At 48.5% G+C, this 17,466-nt stretch overlaps 1 protein-coding gene across 4 annotated transcripts in view; it reads right to left on the minus strand.

Moving 5' to 3' along the window:
- Pdzd2 (PDZ domain containing 2) overlaps nt 1-4,620 on the minus strand; it is a 459,739-nt gene extending 455,119 nt beyond the window's left edge. For 3 of the 4 annotated variants that reach the window (XM_045132784.1, XM_045132783.1, XM_045132781.1), the window contains exon 1: nt 2,598-2,614. The gene's annotated coding sequence lies outside the window, so the exon portion shown is untranslated. Of the gene's footprint in view, nt 1-2,597; nt 2,615-4,603 lie in introns of those variants that run through there. The other variant, XM_045132782.1, reaches the window with a different exon arrangement.
- Between the last annotated feature and the right edge of the window lie 12,846 nt (nt 4,621-17,466).

A 17,466-nucleotide genomic window follows, 5' to 3' on the forward strand; every position in this document is an offset into this window, starting at 1 on the left:
TTCCTGGTAACTTTCGATAGTGCCAGGTGCCGGTTCACCTCCCGTGGTGGGCGGCAGGACTGTGGCCTCCTCCTTCCAAGCCCCCTCGTTGCGAGGTGTTGGGCAGCTTCCAGCAGACACCCTTTCTGGTTTTGCGGACAACACCCCACTCTTTGCTCTGCCGGGGCCACCGCTCCCCAGAGCCTCTCTGCGCTGTTTCCCCACTTCCAGGCAGGGCAGAAGGCAGCCTTTTTCCTCCCTAGCCCTTGCTCTCTGGTCTCTTCCTTCCCAAACACCCCCATTCTACCTTCTCCATTCTCTCCCACATCTCTGTTGCTTGCCCAACACAGCTGGAGAAGGGAAGCTGGGCACTCTCCTTGGTAAACCTTCTTTCAATGCTAACCCCCCACACACTCAAAGCACTCTAGCAGAGGTGCCCAACCCTTTGACATTACAACATGATGTTACCCCTACATGCATATGGCTGCATTCACAGGTACCCTGGGACACAGGCTGAACAGGTCCCCACCCACATCCATGTGTACCTCGAACGCTGTGAACCATTTTTAAATATTTAATTTACTGGGCTGGAGAGATAGCTTAGCGGCTATGGTGTTTGCCTGCAAAGACAAAGGACCCCAGTTTGATTCTCCAGGACCCACATAAGCCAGATGCACAAGGGGGAGCATGCATCTGGAGTTCGTTTGCAGTGGCTGGAGGCACTGGCGCACCCATTCTCTCTCTCTTGCTCTTTCTCCCACAAACAAATATATAAACAAAGTGTATTAAAAATATTTGATTTATTAATTTATGAGTGAGTAAGAGGGAGGGAGGGATAGAGAAAGAGAGAGAGAATGGGCATGCCAGGGCCTCTAGCCAGTACAAATGAACTCCAGACACATGCACCACCATGTGCATCTGGCTTACATGGGTACTGGGGAGTCAAACCTGAGTCCATAGGTTTCACAGGTGTGATAGTTTCAATGGATGGCCCCCAATTTATTCAGAAGTTTATTGAAGTTTGTAATTTAGATCTGTAGCCACCTGGCTGGAGGAGGCGTCACTTGGCAGATCTTAGGGTCCAGCCTTAAGGTGTGGTGATAACTGTGGAATTCCATTCTAAAGATATGCAAAGTGCCGAGTTCTCTCCATCCCCTTGAATCCATTTCCACTAGCATGCCAATCGCGTTCTCCTTGATCCCTTGTGACCTGGCTCTGTGACCACCTTTCAAATTGTTCTCAGACTCTTTCAGCGGCCTTCACCTTTCAACTCCCCAGGCATCAGCCCTTTTCAGCTGCCATCTACCTGTCTGCCTCCCTCCCTTAGGGCCTGCCCACCTTTCCCATCCCTGTAGCGTAGCATCAGTCCTCAGCACCCTTCAGGCACTGTGGAGACCTCAGGACCAGGCCAAAGTGTCGAGTGGCCAAGCCTGTGCTCTTCGCGGGGTTCAGCCTCTCTTTGGTCCTGACCTTTTGTGGGTACATTTTCTTTGGAGTTTTCCCCTTTGTGGGTGGTACACTGGGAGGGGCCTGGCGCCACCTTCTGATGACCCCTCCACCATGACTTGATTCTAGGCCAAGGCAATATTCCCAGTCCAGTCCAGTTCCCTTGCCAGCCCCACTGACCTGTGGTTACAGCTCAGGGCTCAGAGGCCCGAGATACAATCAGCCTGGGACAGTTCTCTCTTTTCCTCTTCTTTTTTTTTTTTTTTTTTTGAGGTAGGGTTTCACTCTAGCCCAGGCTGACCTGGAATTCACTGTGCAGTCTCAGGGTGGCCTCAAATTCAGGGCAATCCTCCTACCTCTGCCTCTCGAGTGCTGGAATTACTCTACCATGTCCAGCACACTTTCTCTCTCTCCTTTCTTCCTTCCTTCCTATCTCTCTCTCTCTTTCTTTCTTCCTTTCTATCCCGAGGCAGTCGTCCAGGTGTTATCTGGGCACGAGTAAGATAATGACCGAGGGAAACTGAGCCACGGCAGTCTGATGAGGGTGCTCCACCCAGTCCTCTCCCACTCCCATCCCCGGAGGAGACGGGCAGCTAAGGAAGAATTGCTGGATGTGTCCTGATGGTGGCAAAGCCAGAGAGGTAGCCAGGCAGCTGGACCCTGAAGAACATCATCAGGTTTATCAGGACCACCAGAAACAAGCAAACAAACAAAAAAAGCAACCAAAACCGATAACCCTTGTGCTGCCAGGCTGGAGAAGCAGCTTCGTAAGGCAAGGCGAAGACAGTGGCAGGAGAGGAGGCCGCCTTGTGTCTGCAGGTATCCGTCGTAACATAGCAAGAGAGAAGTCTGAAAAGACCCATCGTTTTTGGAATCGATCCCACCCGTCCCCAGAGCCATGATAGATTTTTACAAGAAATAATGAGTGAGAAAGAGAAGTCTGGAAAGATCTCCGGCTTTTCAAATGTGCAAACCGCCCAAGTCCCTAATTGAATCCACTGTGTCCTGACGTCCGTTCCTTTTTCTCCAAGCCCAACCTGTGCACACCCTTCAAGTCCCAGCAGCTGCCACCCGACACCCCAGATCTTCCATGCCCGTGGGTCTCAGTAGGCTTGCCGCCTCCCACGTCTCCCCAGCCCCAATGTTCTCTAGAAGAGATCGCCCCTGAGCACCTGTCTGATCAGGCAGGGTCCACCGCCACCACTGAGCACACACTTCCTCCACCGAGGTCCTGCACACAGCCTGTCGGATCCCTGCGGTCAGAAAGGACGTCTTTCTCCTTCACCCTCCTGAAATGTCTCATCGGGACCATGCTGGAGTCACTGGATTCATTCTGGTGTCCCTTCACCCACTAAGCACAGGGCATCTAGTGCCAGCCAGGCGTGTGCTAGTTTGTGTCAGAGCCTCCCAGAGACTTCCCTCCTGGCACACTGAAATTCTGACAGCAGGAACAGAAGCCGTTTCCTCTGTGCACATCCCCCTGGAACCTGTCGGCCCAGCAAACCACAGGTGCTCCAAAAATAAAATGATTGAAATGAATAGGGAAATTATCATAAGTTTCCTTAAATAGTAAACTGTCGTAAGCGCATCCAAAATCAATTCCAATGATAGACTTAAAGTATGATTTAATATTTTTCCAGGAGCATATTAAGTATGTCAAGGGAGGCTCATGTATACACTTTACATGTTTTTTTTTTTTTTTGGATTCTCCTTCCAGCACCTGTCACCCCCTAGCCTGCCCCCACAACACATCACACCGATGTGGCTTTTCTAGGAGCAGCCGTACTTGGCCCATCCCAATGGAGGAAGGAACTCTTGGAGCCAGAACCACCACCTACAGCCAGGGGTTTGTTCTAAGATGCTTTATTCCACCCCCTCAAGAAGCCCCTCCCACACCTCACCTGCCACCCTGTACCCACTGGACTCCCACTCAGAAGTGGGAGACCAGAAAAGCCAGCCCAGCGGTGAGAGCAAGTACTGGAAGCCCAAGGCCAGGGCAGAGAGTGTGGGAGACCTCCCTGGCCAAGCCACCCCTGACGGTGGGGAGCGGCGGGAGGGGGCTGTCCAGAAACGGCAGGGCACTCTCTGCAGTCGCTCAGCAACCACCTCATGATTTCTCTAGGGGAAACACATGCACCCAAGGGACCCTACTTAGGTAGGAGAGAAGAGGCAAGACCGAGCTTGTTCCCCCCCACACACACACACACTCCCCTCCAATGCCGCTCAACCTCCAGTGCCAACATAGGTCTGGACTCTGGAATGTCCTGGCCTCTGTGACTCCGGTTTCTGCCACCAGCACATGCCAGCCCTGGTCCTCTTCACAGCCCAGCGTCCCTTATCAAGGTCCCTGCACGTGTCCTGGCAGATCCTGGCTGCCGAGGGCCAGCATCTTGCCAGGGGTCCTTGATCGTCCCCTACTCAGTTCAGCTTTGTGCTTTGATAAACAAGGGACGGTGAGAGGGAGACAAGCAGGAGAGAGAGAGAGAGAGAGAGAGAGAGAGAGAGAGAGACAGACAGACAGACAGACAGACAGACAGCGAGGAGAAGGAGGAGGAAGAGGAAGAGAAAGGGAGAGAGAGAACTTTGACTTCAAAGGGACAGAGTGGAAAGATTTCTCGACTGGAACGTCCCTTACCTTCCAGGCTGATGCCAGTAATCGCGCCCCCCCCAAATCTGTCCTTGTTATTCGCAGCGCCCCCCTTTTCCTAGTGCCTCTTCCTGAGGGCAGGAGCGCGCCGGAGGACGGATTCCCCCAGGACAGTGTACCTGGGGCCACGAGTGCCCAAGTCGGGTTAAGGAGGGGACCAGCTGACACCCTGGGATGCGGGCTCCTGACCCCTGTCTATAATAAAATGCTCACACACACACACACACACCCAAAAAAGTGTGTCTCCGGTTACCCCGCGCACCCGTTACCTCCCGGAGGATGGACGAGGAGTTTGCGCCACCTAACGTGGGGTGTCCTCACTCACCGCCTTGCTAGAACTGGGGTGTGTGTGTGTGTGTGCGCAAGGGGGGGGTGTGTCCTCGCAGCCGATCTGTCAGGGAACTTTCTCCAGCTCGCACGGTCTCGGAGGGAAGGGGGTCACCACGCCGCTGCCACCCGGTGAGCCCTCCCGAAGCCCCCCCACCCCCCAACCCCCCCGAGTCCGGGGCTGCAGAGCCGCAGTCGCTTCACCTGCTCGCGGAGCCTGGGGTGGGGGGTCGCTCCTCGCGCGCACAGCCGCCGCCCCGCGCGCCCCGGGTGCCCGGCCTGCGCCTTTGCCCGGGAGCCGCCGCCGCCGCCGCGGGGCCCGCCTGGAGGAGCCGGGCGGCTCGGGGAAGGGAGACGACGCCGGAGCCGCAGCCGCAGCCGCCGCAGCCGCAGCAGCAGCAGCCGCCGCCGCCGCCGCCGCCGCCGCCGCGCGGGGATCCAGCGAGCCTCCGGGCTGGGCGGGGATTCCCTCCTCCGCCGGAGCCGAGGGGCGGGAGCCGCCTGCCCGGAGTGACAGGCACGGGGGGCGGGGATTCCCCGGCACGGACGAGCGGGTGGGCGGGGATCCCCCACGGCCCCACCCCCCACCCCGCCAGCTATCCATCCCCCCCCCCCAACCCCTGGGCGGCCCGGGAGTCTCTCGCAGGGAAACCAGCACCCCACCAACCGACACCTCGCCGGCTGGCCGGGGATCCGGGCGGCATTGCCTCCGGGGGAGACGGGGAGGCTCCGAGCTGTCACCCACGGCGGGGTTTGGGGCGCCATCTAGGTGGAAGAGTGCAGCTCGGGGACCTGGAAGTTGCTTTGGCACAGCGCTCGACGTAGCACCGAGCGAGGGGGAAAAAGAAAATGTCTCTTCCAGGCACCTGGCGGGTGGAGAGGGCGAGGAAGAGGTGGGAGAAGAGCCCACTGCCCATCCCATAGGTGGCCCGCTTGACCTCTGGTCCCCCCCCCCGCCCGCGTACCAAATTTCATTTTGGCACTGGTATGGGAATTGCTCGGGAGGTGGGACTGCTTGGCACCTTAGAGCTGCTTAACCCTGCGGTTAAGCCCACGTCCCGCCCCCAACACCCCGGAATGGAGGTGTGGGGGACCCCAGTGAGCTCTCGCCAGGTGTCCCTGCTGAGTGGACCTTGGGGGCCTGAGGCCAGTCGCCCTTGGCCCTGCGCCAGGTCACTCGGGCAGCAGAAGCCTCCCGGCTTTTTTTTTTTTTTTTTTCCGGATGGCTCTTTCCGTGGATTTTCAGGAAACCTTCAAATATTTTTGGTTCCTTTTTTTTTTTTTTTTTTTTTTTTGTCATCCTTGTCATTCTGGCGACCACAGGGAGAGGATGATAAGAACATAATAGAGAGACTGCACCGCTCTGCAAATTAAGCTCTGTGGAGAGAGAGGAAAGAGCTGGTCGTTTTGCAAGTGCTAGCAGATAAGAGTGAAAACGTACGAAAAATTACCAAAAAAAAAAAACCTGGGATAGTTGAACGATGCTTCTGACATTTTCTGCAGAACAGTAATGGGAAATCTTTGCTTTAAGGGGGGCGGGGGGGTGGGATGCGGTGGGACACTGTTGGGCTCTAGCTTCTGCCCAGCGAGGTACCATAGGTGGTCGCCTCTTGGAAGAGCAGATAGGCATAAATCATCTGCAGACCCCCACAGAGCTGTCCCTTGGCATCAGAGCACAAGGTGGTCCCAAGACATTGCAAGATGTTATTTTCAGCAGTCGCTGGCGGTGAAGTAGCGCTGGGATTCAGCTATCGCCACGCTTTTCTAATTACCGGGCCGTGGAGATCAATGCCTGCGCAAATCCGGGCGTCATGTCTTATGAGCGGTGCAATCGCAGGCACCCCGGCGCTTCGCTCCCCATCTACAAATAGAGAAAACAGCTTCCGTGCAGAATTGCGCGAGGCTCCGCAGGAAGTTACTCGGTCTCGCACTTCCGAGGCGCTCCGTGAGATAGTAACGATTGCCGAGGAAGGTATTATTGGGATACCCATGAAAAACATCCGTCCAGAGCTGGAGGGATGGCTGGGCGGTTAAGGCACTTGCCCGCAAAGCCAAAGGATCCCGGTTCGATTCACCAGGACCTACGTAAGCCAGAGGCACAAGGGGGCGCACGCGTCTGGAGTTCGTTTGCAGTGGCTGGAGGCCCTGGCGTGCCCATTCTCTCTCTCTCTCTCTCTCTCTCTCACTCTCTCTCTCTTTCTCTCTCTCTGCCTCTTTCTCTCCGTCAAATAAATAAAATAAAATAAACAACCATCCACAATCTTGCAGGATGGGTGCCTTCTGTTTGTTCAACAGTCCCAGGCTCATCTGCTACCATTCCGTCCCAATCACAAGACCCCTAGAGAGTGAGCCGGGTCATCTGGACCTCTGTACAGAGCATCTAGCACAGTCCAACCCCTTTAGGACCCATAACTAAATATGCAAGTGTCTTATCAAACTGCTCTCACGGTTCCTCCCTCCCTCCCTCCCTTCTTCCTTTTCCTTCCTCCCTCCCTGCCTCCCTGCCTCCCACCCCATCTCCTCCTCTCCCCCTCTCCCTCTCTCTCTTTCTTTCTTTCCAGTGCATGAGAGGGAGAAAGAATTGTTGCACCAGGACCTCAGCCATTGAAACCGAACCACAGCCGCTTGCGCCACCTGGTGGACATGTGCGGCCTTGCGCTTGCCTCACCTTTATGCATCTGGCTTACGTGAGATCTGGAGAGTTTAACAAGGATCCTTAGGCTGCGCAGGCAAGCGCCTTAACTGCTGAGCCAGCTCTCTAGCCCTGTTCTTTTTTATTTTTTTCAATTTTACTTACTTACTTTCTTGTGTGAAAGAGAGAGAGAAAGAGAGAATGAGAATGCTGCGCCAGGGCTTTAGCAAGCTCCTTAACTGCTAAGCCATCCCCAGCCCCTCACTGTTCTTTCTCACCCAATCCATTCCCATTCTTTCCTTCCAGCCTTGGACTCCAAACTGGAAATTTTGTTTGCTCTGCCAGTCGGTCTCCTATGTCTGCAGAAAACCCCGAGTTAGTGCCACTTCCTCTGGGAGGGATTCTCGGCTCACAGGTGCGATTTCGGGTGTCCTCTGCCGTGACAGCTACTGCAAAGGCAGCATTTGCTTCTGATTACTAGTTGAACCCTTGCTGTGCTAAGTCTTAGGCACCAAAATGTTCCTCTCACATATTTCAAACTGGTGAGTGCTTGAAGGTAAGGACCCTAGGTTTTTTATTTTTTAATTTGTGTGTGTGTGTGTGTGTGTGTGTGTGTGCATGTGTGTGTGTGGGGGGGGCAGAGGTTGATTTCTAGTATATTTGAGCCACTTGGCTAAACCTAGAGCTCACTTACTGGGCTAGAATAGTTTACCACGAAGTCCCAGGTGTTCTCCTGTCTCCACTTCCTCCCAAGGGCTGGGATTACAGGCGTGCAACATGATATGCCCAGCCTTTAAATTAGTACTAGGGAACTGAACTCAAATCCTCATGTTTGTGCGGCAAGCATTTTTTTACCCATTGAACCATCTTCCTAGCCCCAGAACTTAGATCTTTTATTGTGTTATTGTGTCCAACCTGATAGTCAGTCACTTGATAATATTTGCTGACTTAAAAATGAGTAGCGGGCCTGGAGAGATGGCTTAGCGGTTAAGGCACTTGCGTGCAAAGCCCAAGAACCCATGTTGGACTCTCCAGACCCCAAGTAAGCCTGATGTACGAAGTACAAAGATGAAACAAATGCAAGGTCGCACGTGTCCACTAGGTGGCAGAAGTGTCTAGCATTCAATTGCAGTGGCTGAGGCCCTGGCACTAATTCTCATTCTCTCTCTCTCTCTCTCCCTCTCTCTCTCTCTCTCAAATAAAAATAAAACGAGCAGCAAACATTTGCATGTACGTTATATGTGTTACTACTCTATAATTTATGAAGTCATACTGTTTTATCATTGGCCTCCCTTATACATGATCCAGTTGACCTCCTTAAAATATTCCTAATGTCAGTCATTTTTCATCTGATATTTTTCCACGTATATTTTCATGAGTTCTCGCTTGTTAATAATAGCTCAGCTCGTGAGGGGTCAAATGCATGGAAATTTTGTTTTGCCCTTGTCATCTTGTCAATTCGAAAAGCTGGCAGCTGAGGGCATTTATTTTCCAGTGTTTGAAGATCAAAATGTAAATCCTTTCTGCCCTCTTGTTAAATATTTAGTCACAGATTAGTACATCGATCCAAGTTGCCATTTTAATTTATTACTCAGAACATGGTATGGAGGAAGAGGAGGATGGATAAAGAAAAGCTAAGGCTTAAGAGAAATAATGAACAAAGAAAGGAATCTACTATCTTGGCCATTACCTTTGGGTGACAGGTAAAAGAATGTAGTGTCCTTTAGGCAAGTCCTGTGGGCCCAGTCCTTGGACTGCAGTGGCATTTTGTGTACCTCTAAGCTTTATTTCTTTAAAAATTATTTTATTTGCCAGGCGTGGTGGTGCATGCCTTTAATCCCAGCACTTGGGAGGCAGAGGTAGGAGGATGGCTGTGAGTTCGAGGCCACCCTGAGACTCCATAGTGTATTCCAGGTCAGCCTGGGCTGGAGTGAGACCCCACCTCGAAAAACCAATATATATATATATATATATATATATATATATATATATATATATATATATATTTCAGGCTAGAGAGATGGCTTAATGGTTGAGGCACTTGCCTAAGAAACCAAAGGACCCAGGTACCATTCCTCAGAACCCGTGTAAGCCAGCTGTGCAAAATGGTGCATATATCTGGAGCTCAGTTGCAGTGTCTAGAGACACTGGTGTACTCTCTCTCTCCCTCTTTCTTCTCTCTCAAATAAATGAAATATTTAAAAAATTGTTTATTTTATTTAACAGAGATAAAGAGGCAGAGAGAATGGGTGTACCAGGGTCTCGGTGACTTAACTACTAAGCCATCTCTCCAGCCCAAAGGCAGTACAGCTTTTGCTATTTTATTTATTTATTTATTTGGTAGGGTCTCACTCTAGCTCACACTGGAATTCACTATGTAGTCTTAGGGTGGCCTCTTACTCAGGGCGATCCTTCTAACTCTGCCTCCTAAGTGCTAGGATTAAAGGCGTGAGCCACCACACCGGGTGCTAAACTTTATATGAAGGAGTCCACTAACCAGGCAGCTGACAGGGAAGCCGGAAGTTTCAACTCTTGCAAAGCCCACTTTCTGCCCTTCCCCCTAGCTGCTCTTCCAAGCCAATTCCAGAGAGGGAACTTTGGTTAACAGCTGGCTCAGCTCCCTCACTCCTGCAGGCTCTGTGGGGTCATTTTATCTCCAAACCAGACTCTAGCTTCCTGTTTACCTAGCTAATTACATCCCCCCCCCTTTTTTTCCCCTTCTGCAAATTCCTGCCCACTAAATCTTTCATTTCATGACCTCAAATTGGAATGAGCCATCCCTGGTGGAGGAAGGGCTTCCAAAGAGTAAATAACAGTGAAACGCTGCTTCATCCGACCCCAGGTAGATGGGACGGAAGGGTTGCTTGGAGATGGGAAACTGCATACTCCTCAGTCCTGAGAACATCACACTCTGGGGGCTTGGGAATTGGGGTGGGAATCTTAGAAATTGCATTTTTTTTCCTTTGTCTATTTTTAAATTTCATTTTTAAACTTTTTATTTTTATGTGTTTTTTTTTTGTGAGAGAGAGAAATAATTGGCACACCAGAGCCTCTGCCACTACAATTGAACTCCAGAAGTGTGTGCCACCTTGTGTGCATATACACCCTGGTCAGTTTGCCTCACCTTGTGTGTCTGGCTTATGTGGGATCTAGAGAGTAGAACATAGGTTCTTCGGTTTCTCAGGCAAGCATCTTAACCACTAAACCATCTCTCCTGCCCATTATTAAGCTTTTTATTGACAACATCTATAAATATAGATAATATACCATGATCATAATCCCTGCCCAGCACACTCTTTTCCTCCTCACAAATACCCCCTTCACTGAGTCCCTTCTCTCCAAGTAATCTCTCTTCTGTTTTGATGTCATCATTTTCTTCCTATTATGCAAGCCTTATGTGGGTGGCATCAGCAGTTATCTGAGGTTATGACTATCAAGGCCGCTGTTGTAATTACCTTCATGTTGCTGGGATAAAGCTCCCAGCCAGAGCAGCTTCTGGTGGAAAGGGCTTACCGTCTGTGGTGGTTTAAATAGATGGCCCCCAATATATTCAGTTTTTTATTTGTTTATAGTTTGCATCTGCAGCCACCTGGCTGGAGGCAGTGTCACTGGGTGGATCTTAAGGTGTGGTGATGGGTTTCAGATTTCAATCTAAAGATATGCAAAGTGTGCCTAGCTGGAGTTCCTGAAGTGTGCTGGGCAGTGTGGCTTTAGGCTTGCACTTCTTTCTCTCTCTCTCTGCTTGGGCCTGTGAAGGCAGGCCACCTTCCTCTGCCATTATGGAACATCCCCTGGATCTGTAAACTTCAATAAATATCCCTTCCTCCATAACTGTGCCTGGTCAGCGAACCCGAAGCTGTCTGCTACACCATCTCTAGGGGAAGCTCCATGATGGCAGAGGAAAGAGGGTGAGAGTGTAAGACCCCCAAAACGAGGACCCCACACTCTGCCCGGATATGGCGACACCCCAAATCACTCACGAGAAGCGGTCTTGATGCAAACTGCAAGAGGATTTTATTCCAAGCGCACTGGGGCCCATAGTCGTACATCGCACAGGGGTAGAGGACTGCAGAGCCCCAAATGCAGGAACGGGACAGTTTTTATAGGGTTTCTAACAAAGCCTGTGCATTAGACCAATCATTTTTTTAATATCAGGAGCCCACAGGGTGCGAGCCAGTCAGTTTGTGCCACTCCATAGTTTCTAAGCCAATTAGTTTAATTTGTTCAAGCCCCTCGTGGACCAATCATTCTCTTATGACCTTGGTGGTCAGCATTTGCGCAGGTCCTTGGGTGGGAGTAGCAGAGTGTGGTACCAGTCTCCTATGACCTTGGAGGTCTGAGGCAGGCTGCTACAGCTTATGGTGCAGGCTATTTACAGAAACCAAATAAGTGGTTCACTTCATTACTCATTTCCCATCCTTGAGAGCTATCTCATGCCCTTTTTTACCTAGTTTTATATTAGGAGCGGGCTCTGATATAATGAGAAGAGGGATTCTTTACTTGCCTCCAACAGAGAGTAAAGCCTGGAGTTTGAGGTATGCAGGGGCCCGCTTAAGCTCCCTTTGGAGCGTGATAGTATTTCTGGGCTTCTGAATTCTTGGGCCTTTCACGAGCAGAGGCTGAGCATCATCTCCTTGCCACCACGAGGCGGACAACAGTACTAGGAGAGTGAGCCAACGAATGCCGGCAAGCTCGGGGCTCGTGAACTCCAGGTCTGCCCCAGCAAAACACCTCCTCCTGCAACGCTCCACCTCCAACATCGCCATCAGCTGGGCTCAAGCTTTCAGAACACACGGGTTTATGGGGACACCTAATTCAAACCACCACGGCCACCTTGTGCCTGGAAGACAGCATTGCAAGCACTCCTCACATTCTTCTGGCTCTTACATTCTTGTTTTTGTTTTTTTTTTAAATTGTATCCCTTTATTGATATTTTCTTTTTTTATTTCTTAATTTTTTATATTTGACAACTTCTATGCTTACAGACAACAAAACATGGTATTTTCCTCCCCTCACTCTCTTTCCCCTTCATAACTCTGCTCTCCATCATATCCCCTCCCTCTCTCCACTAGTCTCTCTTTTAATTTGATGCCATCATCTTTTTCTCCTACTATGAGTTCATGAGACATAGGGGTATAAAGCCTGCTCTTGTCCGGATAAATGCATACATTATTCTCACCAAATTGCCCTGAAAGCACTACACTTACTGTTCATATTCATATGTTAATGCTACTCTCACTTCTCTTTTCAGATGCCAATGACCACTGGGATGACCCAAAAGCAACATAGTGCTGAGAAGAAGGGGCGGAGGAGTGTCCAGCACTGAAACTTCTCACACCCTCCAAGGCTCAGGGTCCATTGTGGAAGAGGTGGCAGAAAGAATGTAAGAGCCAAAGGAAGGGTACCACTCCTTACATACAACTGTCCAGACAGAAATTGACCTCGATATCCATGACCTCACAGTGCCTGGCAATACTTTTTTTTTTTAATGTGAGTTTTGGATCTTATATTTTTCTAAAAATATTTAATTAATTTATTTAATAGAGAGAGAGAGAGAGAGAGGCAGATAGAGAGAAAAAGAGAATGGGTGCACCATGATCACTAGCCACTGCAAATAAATTCCATCTATGGGCACCACCTTGTACATCTGGTTTTATGTGGATACTGGGGAATCAAACGTGAGTCCTTAGGTTTTGCTGGCAAGTATTTAACCAGTAAGTAATCTTTCCAGTCCAGCTCTTACATTCTTTCCGCCACCTCTTCTGCAATGGTCCCTGAGCCTTGGAGGTATAATAGAGACGTCTCACGTATTGCTGAACACTCTACTGCCACTTTTTCTCAGTACTTTAGTGAGTTGTGAGTTTTGAGTCTTCCCAGTGGTCACCACCATCTGAAAAGAGAAGCTTCTCTAATCAAAAGTGAGAGTGCACTGAGTACAAAAGTAATAAATTAAAAAGTGAGAGTTGCATTAACATATGGACATAAACATAAGTATTTGCAAGGAAGTTTGGTGGGCATTATATATCCATTTAGCCAGACAACAGTAGTAGTTTCCCCTCTAGGGCTTATGACCTCCCTAGCCATAGGCTTCTGATTAGATTTTTCAGTACTAGCCTGGAGTCCAGTTAGAAAGTAGTTGGTTTCCCCCATAACAGACATGCCACCATTGCACCTGGTATATTTTGCCTGGCTAGCCATCCCTAAAGCTTGCAGGACCCACTGCTGGTTAAGATCATAGGAGAGTTTTCTTCCCCAACAGGGTACACAGGTCTTTTGAGCACCCTGACAGCTAGTCAACATGGAAGAGACTTGCAGCTCGGCTCTGGCTGGCTTTCCCAGTGACCTGCAGCCTATGTATGTGGAGTCTTTGGCAATAGGGTCTTACCATCTAGTTTTGGTGGGCAACCAATAGTCTCGGCAGTAGCCTGTAATGTTTTGGGAGCATCGGGGCCTCCGTGGCCAACAACTCACTGGAAAGTATCCCACCCCAGGCACTGAATATTTTCTAAAGCAATCTATGGCTTCTGGACACTTTATCCACCTTCACACGATACTTCTGCCAAAACTCTCTTTTTTAGCATATATATTATTAGCTAGCAAAGAAGTAGGTTTCCATATGGCTTATTCATAACATCTTAAATTTTTATTCACCTTCCTCCCTCCTACGCCCTCCTCTAGATATTGCATCATTAACCAGAACCTCAGCGGCTGCAATTTTGGAGACCCCGAGCACACTTGGAAGGAGACTGAGACAGAGCGATTTACAAATAAGGAGCCCAAATGCACCTTCCAACATTTGATCATATCATGTTATCTTTTATTCTAAATTGTGAGGAAATTTTTATATGTATTGATCTTAGGCCAAATTTTTTATCAGCCAGTTAATCCAAAATGGACCTACAGTTGATGCATATTATTTTAAAATATATTTTTAAAGGGAAGATTTAAGTACTTTCATGCTACATGTAATGAATTAGTATGATATTGAAATCTATACAAATATACTTTTCATTTTCAGAGCTGTCCAATGTTTTCATATATGTAGTGTTCTGACTATTCTCCTCAGCTCCCCCATATTGAACATATTCTCTGTTTATTCAAGGAATGGAGCCAAGCTATTATTTTATCATTTTGACTCTAAGCTTTCCACTTATAATAAAGAAGCACTGACTCCTGGGGTAATTTTTCATATTTTTTTTGTAAAAAAAAGTATTATACATCAGCAAGTACAGGTCAATTATTAATTATTACTTTCATAATTTACATAGATGACTCATTCACTCTGTAAAAGGGTACAAGAATGTAATGTAGCTGGGCATGGTGGCACACACCTTTAATCCCAGCACTCAGGAGGCAGAGGTAGGAGGATAGTGGTGAGTTCGAGGTCACCCTGAGACTACATAGTGAATTCCAGGTCAGCCTGGGGTAGAGTGAGACCCTACCTCAGAAAAAAAAGAGGGGGCTGGACAGATGGCTTAGCGGTTAAGCGCTTGCCTGTGAAGCCTAAGGACCCCGGTTCGAGGCTTGGTTCCCCAGGTCCCACGTTAGCCAGATGCGCAAGGGGGTGCATGCGTCTGGAGTTCGTTTGCAGAGGCTGGAAGCCCTGGTGCGCCCATTCTCTCTCTCTCCCTCTGTCTTTCTCTCTATGTCTGTCGCTCTCAAATAAATAAATAAAAAAAATTTTTAAAAAAAAAGAAAAAGAAAAAAAAAGAGGAATGTGAGTCTAATGTATCCTTTTTAGAATTTATTTTATTTCATGTTATTTATTTGAGAGAGAGAAAGAAAGAAGCAGAGAGAGAGAGACAGAGCATGAATGAGCACTCCAGGACCTTCAAATCAATTTTAGACGCATGTGCTGCATTATGCATCTGGTTAATGTGGGCCCTGGGGAATCGAACCTGGGTCCTTTGGTTTTGCTGGCAAACACCTTAACCACTAAGCCATTTCTTCAGCCCCAATATATTCTTATGGCCAGAGGTTAACATTTGGTTTACCTCTGAGCTTACTTGCTCTTTAGGAGAAGGGCACTAGGAAAGTCTACCAAACATTAGAAGGAGAGAGAGGCTCGGTTTTGATTTGATTAGCATGACCAATACTTTGCAACCAGCATATTTAAAAAGAGTCTGTTGTAGTTATACAGTCACATAGGGTTTGCTGTTGTTTTGTTTTTCTTATAGTTTGTTTTCATTTTGTAAACAAGAGACAGGTCTTTGAAATGAGTATTCCCCAGGCTTAAGGCTTCTATTGCAGTAGCATGGTTATGTTTCCCACAAGTCAGGACAGCCATTCTAAGCCGAGCATGGCAGCGCACGCCTTCCATCCCAGCGCTTAGAGGCAGAGGTGGGAGGATCACCATGTGTTCAAGGCCACCCTGTAATGACACAGTGAACTCCAGGTTAGCCTGGGTTAGAGTGAGAACCTACTTTGAAAAACCAAAACAAAAAAAAAAAAAGAAGAAGAAGAAGAAAAAGAAGAAGACGTACAGTCATTGTCTATTTGAAGATTTGTAAGAATATTTTTTTAATTTTTAAAATTTATTTTAAAAAATCATTTTATTCATTTATTTATTTGAGAGCGACAGAGAGAGAAAGAGGCAGAGAGAGAGAGAGAGAGAGAAAATGGGTGCGCCAGGGCCTTCAGCCACTGCAAACGAACTCCAGATGCGTGCGCCCCCTTGTGCATCTGGTCCTGGGGAATCGAGCCTCTAACCAGGGTCCTTAGGTTTCATAGGCAAGTGCTTAACCGCTAAGCCATCTCCCCAGCCCTAAAATTTATTTTTATTTTTATTTATTTGAGAGAGAAAATGGGCCTGCCAGGGCCTCCAGCCACTGCAAACGAACTGCAGATATATGTGCTCCCTTGTGCATCTAGTTTACGTGGGTCCTGGGGAATTGAACCTGGGTCCTTTGGCTTTGCAGGCAAGCACTTTAACAGCTAAGTCATCTCTCCAGCCCTGTAAGAATATTTAATAATACTTTTAGCCAACGCTAACAGCCACTTCCTTCTTTCTAGTTAGCGGCTTCTCAACTGGATCATGGTTTTGGTTGGCTTTTGTTTAATTCAAGACGTCCATCTCATTCTGGTTAATAGAATACAACAAAAAAATGTTTAATTTTTTCTTATGAAATTCATGAATCCAGGAAGAAACAAGTCATCCTTTCCTTCCCCTTGTTCTGGACCTATCGACACAGCAAGTAATTGAACATGCTTTTATTTATTTGTTTTTAAAGTTCTGGTTCGTTGAGAAGCCCTGGTGATGCCTCATCTCACTGCTGTTGAACAGGCTGGCTTCAAACTTGTGCCCGTCCGCCCCTTTGCCTCCGGACTGCTGGATTTATATGCATGTGCCACTAAACCTGGCTTAAAAGCCCTCTAAGTAAATCATTTGCTATTGTGATTTGGATAATCAGACCACATGGAAATAAACAGAGAAGAAACCAAAGAATGAAAGCCAAACACAAGAGCCCAGAATTCTAGAGCTGGAAGGAGACGCCTCCTGCAAGCGAGAGGCTTGCCTGGGCAGCTCTCCACTGTCTGCTCCGTGCCCTGGCTTGCTCGGTCTGAGATAAGCCCAGGCTAGCTTCTCGAGCTAGTCTCTCCGAATCCTCCTGCTCCAGTGTCTGAGCACCGCCAGTGCAAATGGGCATCACCACAGCCGTAGCCAGGAAGCGCTCCGGGTGGGGACAGGGCATGTGCTTTGGAAAGGTACTGAGGATCCCCAAAGGTCTCTCTTTTGCCCATTGCGTTGGCAAGCCTCATGCTATCTACTGAGTAACACACACTGTCTGGTTTTCACGATCAAAAAGCAGTGTCTCGGGACTATGGATTTGAAACGGGAGACCCACCTCAAGAACAAAGGTCATTCCCGTTCCTTCCCACCCACGAGAGCACACAGGTCTCTGTTCCCCACCCCAGGAGAGGAACTGTGCTCCAATGAAGGCAACAGGCTTATAAATTAATTCCTTATGATAAATTCCAAATGCACCTCAAGAATATTATTTTTCTTATTAAAGTCTTTTGAAATATCTGCTATCACTCACAACGTCATGCAGCTTATCAATATTGTATCTCCAGCATGAATCTGCAGGAAAAAAAAAAGTCCTTTTGGAGATCAAAAGAATTCACATACAAAAAAAATGTGATAATGCCAAGTGCCACATAGCAAAGTTTCCCCTACTTGCTTTATTGTAGTTGCACACTAATTTTTTTCCACTACTTCCAAACCAAATCTCTCTCTTTTTATCTCCAATTGTTAATTGACAAGTCGAAATCAAAGCATACGGTCCAACAGATATCACTTTCCATCTGGGAGGGAAGTAAGTTAAAGGACGAGGACGCTAGAGGGAACTGCCCTCACGAGCAGACCTGCACAAGGGGCGCACGGTTCCTTGGCTTTTCTACCCCCAATGCTCCTTGTGCCTCACCCGAATCTTGG

Source organism: Jaculus jaculus, chromosome 13, assembly GCF_020740685.1.
Source record: "Jaculus jaculus isolate mJacJac1 chromosome 13, mJacJac1.mat.Y.cur, whole genome shotgun sequence".
NCBI classification, from domain to species: Eukaryota; Metazoa; Chordata; class Mammalia; order Rodentia; family Dipodidae; genus Jaculus; species Jaculus jaculus.